Here is a 5,862-nt window from a genome sequence, read left to right as displayed (position 1 = left end):
TCGTTCCCCTATATATATATATATATATATATATATATATATATATATATATGAGAATGTGAAGAGAAGGTGCAGTCAACTTGTTTGCATTTGTCGTATATGAGTTTTCTTAGAAGAAAGCTGTGTGATAAAGTAGTATCAATATATATTATTGAGTAAATGGTGAGACTTATCGAACAAAAATTAAGGACCTTTGAAGTTTAAAATGTGAAGCAAGGTATTCATTTGCGTTTTCTTGTATCGTTGAAAACAACAAAACTAAACCATCGTTTTCAGAATAAATTGTTGTTTCTTGAGTTCGAAGCAAACTCGTCAAGATCGATGCCCTGGTGAATGAGGTTAGTTTGTATATTCCAACATTTGTAATTGACACAAAGCATATTTTGACACAGTGCATACATAATTTGAATTTATATGTAGTTCGTCAACTCCTAGAAGTCATACCGACTCGATTGATGAGTATCAATGACGATTCAACTGATTGACCAAACCTAAAAACGAGCTTGTGGAGATTTTCGTTGTAACTCTTTTCTGAACGTGAATGTAAATTTTGAGTTCCGAATCAATTGGAAGTTGGGATTAAGCTTCTCTATGCGTGCTCGATTGTTTATGGTTCCACTGAGAAGCGAGGTGTTACATAAAACTTTCATAATGCATCGAGAATCATTATATTTCTTTAGATGTTTGTATAGTTATCCAATTACTTTGACATGTCAATGGTTGAGTTGAAAACTTTGTTGCTGGCTTCGGTTTTTATTTTCTAAAGTAAAAACGTATGTACACGTGGAAAATTATTTTCAAAGTTATATAGAAGCTAGTCATATGACCACGTCAGTTATTGTTCCTTCGAGCTTGTTTTCTTGATCAACGTGTTTTAGACCTACAACTCGTTTGTGGCATATTTGTGACTGAATGCTTCTTCAAGAATGTGTGCATAGATGGTTCGAGTGTATCCCGACTTTTAATCTGAATGTTGTAAATGTGAGTTACATTTAGCTTGATTTGTGTATATTTTATCTTCTTACCAAATAATTCATATTTCTTTGACTGACAAATCTTAGGATTTGAACATTTTTTTTTCTCATCAGGAGGTCTATAGAATATTTTATTATAAATATATATATTATATGTATATAGGATCAGGTTCAGTGAAATATCATAGAAAAATGAAAAATTGAGGAACAATCTAATAACTATTCATATGTACGGTATGTTCATGTGTATACAAGTAATTTGTCGGGTATGCACACGACATAGAAACCATGAAAGATATTTAGTTCTTTGTATCCACATGTGCATAGCATGCACATGTGAATAGAAACCATGAAACATCTTTAGTTACATGAATTCACATGTGCATACCATACAGATGAATTGTTATTAGGGTGTTTTTCAAATTTTCATTTTTTTGGGGTTTCCCTTAAATCCCTCTCTCTCTCTCTCTCTCTCTATATATATATATATATATATATATATATATATATATAGGTGAAAGATCGTGTGAGAATGAGAGTTAAGATGAGAACCGTAAAAAAAGATTTATCACTTTTAATATCAAACTCACCCATGAACCGCGTTTGATAAGAGGATTAATCTAGTGCATCTCATTCTAATGTGCATCTAAGAGTAGATTTTAGTATCCATAATTTCAAATTTTATTTGTATTTTAGCCTTAATATAGTATTTTAGAAGTATCGTGGATGTTGGTTGAGTTGGTTATCGCATTTGCCAAAAAAATCAATTTTTAAACATTACACTGTTCGCACCCGCGAGCAAATCTAAAAAACTGGGCAAAATTTTTCTAGGCCCTACAGCCCCTTTAAACCCGTTTTCCCATCTTCTCTTCAGTTTCTTTCTTCACCAACACTTTTCTCCACTCATCTAAATCCGTCCAAACCCTCCTATTTCACCAAATAGAAATCTTTAAGGAGTTAGGATTCAAGTCTCGTGGTTTAAAACTCAAGACCTTCAACTGCTTCATCATTCTTCCACCATTGTTGATCAAATTCTGGGGTTTTCTTAAAACCCATTTGTAAGTTATTCTACCTTTCTAAGCTTTTACACTTGTCAAAATACTTCATTTTAGTCTCCTCGAACAGCTCTCTTGGTGTATTTTACACATCCATGGATTTTGACCAATTTTGCATATTTTAGGAGATCTGGGGAATTTTACCTTTTGACTAGTAAATGTTGGATCTTCAAGAATGTTTTATAAAAACGAGCTTCAAGTATACAAATGCTATTTCGAGACTTGAATCATAGGATTTAAGTATATATCTGATTGTGTTCATCTGAGAGTTTTATGTAAATGGTCACATTTTGGAAAGTGAAGTTGCTAGTACTTAGGGGGATGAAATGTTTTGAGAATCTTGGTAGTTTTGGAGTTGCGTTAATATATGGTATCTTCTAGTTTGCTCGATGGTTTTGAAGAGTTTCATAGAAGGATTTTGCTTAGAGATATCAAATCCTCACCTATGGGAAGCTAGAGCTTAGGGTTTGATATCTAGGTTTAACTTAACATAGCAAGGTGAGTTTAAGTTGCTTTGTGAAAACTATGTACATGCCAAAAATGTCTATTTTGATGTTTATCAAATGTGATTATTATTTGACGAGGTTTACATTTTCATTCAATAGGTTTATGAATCTGGAAAAATACCTTTTGATAACTAAATCATATGTGTGGGTTTTTTTTATGATTTATCTTATAAATGTAGATTATTTTGGTGTTAAAGCATTTTGTAACACCCCAAGAATCACATTTGCATATAATCATGTATTTCATATATCAAGAAATACAAATTTACACATTGAGTCTCGATATCTACAAAAGCAATAATATAATCTTCATATTTTCCCTTTCCTCTTATCATCGGACTGTGCCCGACATGTAATGCACATTTTAAAACACCAAAATGAGAGTTAGATCTTGAGGTTTAGTGAGAAATTCTTTTGTTTGCTATTACAGTGTGAAAATCACAAAAACACTTTATAATCTCATATTTGTATAAATAACAAACACAACTTCTTGCATCACATGGGTGCGATAAAAAACTAGTCATCACATCACAAAAATGCGACAATTTCAAGTCATTGATCATAAAGATGCGACAACAGATTGACATATGATAAAATTCCAGTTTTTTTTTTTTTTTTTTTTGCATTCATTTGATTTTGCCACCCTTATAACTATAATACATCTCCCCTGATTATGTCACCCTTATAATCAAAATACATCTCTCCTAATTATGCCACTCTTATTCCAATCATTTGATATTAACATATCAAAATACAAAATTATGCTAATAATAGCATAAACTCAGTTTTCAAAACTTCTCCACATAAAGAACCATACGATTCTAATATTCACACTGAAAAAACAAAGTTGTAATTTGTAAATAAAACTCACATTTGATAATCACAAAGATGCAGACTATAAAACAACAATAATTCAAATAATTTATCACAGAAATCAACTTTTTCTTCTTCCCCCATCAATTATCTTTTCTCGGCTCCCAAAACACACACACACACACATAAAAATGGTTTTATGACTTTTATCCACTTACCATCCCAATGAGATAAAACAATTATCTCATAAAAATAAGCATAAACAATTAAGAGGCGGCGAGAGTTTAAAAACACTTTAACACATCAAGTCCCTCAACTTTTCACCTTTATTCAAAAATAACCCCGAACTTTTTAATCGATAACCCGGTTATCACACGTTTTAGTGTATTTGATTTGAAAAATGCATATTCTTATATTATGGAACATTTGGAAATATAAATGGTGGTGGTTTTGATTGGAAAATGGTTTGTCCCAACCAATGATGGTTTTTTTGCTAAACCTATCCTTAGGACATGTGTTCGCATAAACGTTGGTTAAATATGTTTTATTGCTTTTGATGATCATTATTAAATGGTCAATTGGGTTGTTGAGTTTTTGGCTCAATTTCTAACTTAAACTAGTCTTGGGGACATTAGTCCGATTTAAATTGTTCTATGTTGAGCTTTTGAAGTTATATGCATTTATGACATATTTATTTGTAAATTACATGGTTTGATTGCATTGTTCATTCATTTAGAATCATGTAATTTAGATTGAATGCAGTGGATCCATATGCATAGGAATCGATTTTATGGAGTATATAAAGGATGAGAGTCCCTAATTGTAACTTGAAAATAAGCATTGTGATTATTATGTAATTTCCAAGTGAACGAGCTTAACTTGGATTTGGGAGATCTCATGGTAAAGACCTGAAAGTTCAAACTTGGTAACTCTCCAAGCGAAAAACTTGGATGTAGTTGAGCTTGTTATCTCATTTGACTAAAGACCTAGAAAGGTTGATGTCAATGGTTACTTAACTACAAGTGATGCTTATTTAACATTGACTTGTACCTTACTAATGTGTTCCATCACAAGAAATAATAAATCGGGCTACCCTTGTCATCTTATAATGTCTTACACCCTGCCAAGGGTACAGATGATTTAATTATACAAAAGGACTTGATTAAAGCTATATTTTCTGATTTAATGTTTTATAGTTTTATTCTTAGTCGTGTGAGTATTGAGTTTTGGTTGCATATAAACTGGTGTTTTGATAATAGGTTTTCATCAAGAAAATGGTGGGTTTCCAAAACATGTCCCTTTTATTTGTAATATATTTCATTTGCGAAATTACGATCTAAGTCAACAATCTTTCAGTTTTACCCTTTTTATGATTATGACGAAAATTGATTGAATTCAGTATGTGTTAAACCTAACATTTTTTATTTGTTGGCATGTGTATCATGTCTTTGTTGGGGTTTGTACTAGCGACACTGTGAAAAGATGAGTGCTAGTTAGATGCACGAGAAAGATCTAGCTAATTGATAACGTCTTCCACGTTTGGAGATAACAACTATTATGGAGTTATAATAACACCCAACTTGTCTTACGGGTTATTTACTAAACGTTTACCCAGAAGGTGCTTACCGGGTAATTTTCCTTACCGGATGAACATGACAATAGTCAAAAATCTTACCCGGTAAGAACAATGATAAAGATGAAGAGTCTCACTCGGTAAGTAAGTGTGACGACTCTTACTCGGGTAAGTGCTTACCGGATAAATTGTTGCATACGATACCATTTTGATGTACTATAATCTTTTCCGGTAAAATAAATTATAGTGTTGACTCATAACGGTAAGCACTTACCCGGTAAGCATTTAGGTAAACGGCCCCTTAGTGTTGATGTAAAGCTTGGTTTGTCTCTTATTGATGTTAAATGTAGATTCAATATTCGAGTTAATTCAAGTAATCATTTATATAAAGAGATTTATCATTTATTTGTTGTATTATTGAAAATTTTAAATTAGACGTTATTTCCATATTTGAGGGTGTTACAGTGATTTGTTCATCAACTAAGAGTTAACTTATCAGTCATCAAATATTATATTAACTAGTTTACCAAACATAACAAAACACAACAACTTTTATCAACTACTTTATAAAAATAAATTTGACTTTTCTAATTCCTAAGACTATAAATAGTAAAATTGGGGTGTTGTGGCATGATTCACGGTGTCTTCCTAGTGCCAAAACTAATCATAAAAAGCTTTAATTATGATATTTGGATTCCATCATCATTATATATATATATATATATATATATATAGGGGCCCATTCAAGAGAGAACTGGTTAGTTTGTGGTAACTGTGAGAACCAATCTTAACCACAAATCAACGGATAAATAAGGAAATTAGTAATTATGGTATTTTAAGTTAAAATTATAATTAGAGGGCATTTTAGGTATTTTTAAAAAATTCATCTCTCCTCTCTCCGACCTCCTCTCTCCGACCTCCTCTCTCCGACCTCCAATCTC

This window comes from Cynara cardunculus (assembly GCF_001531365.2).
Source record: "Cynara cardunculus var. scolymus isolate 2C chromosome LG 8, CcrdV1, whole genome shotgun sequence".
In the NCBI taxonomy this organism is placed as follows: domain Eukaryota; kingdom Viridiplantae; phylum Streptophyta; class Magnoliopsida; order Asterales; family Asteraceae; genus Cynara; species Cynara cardunculus.
This window is presented reverse-complemented; position numbering follows the sequence as displayed.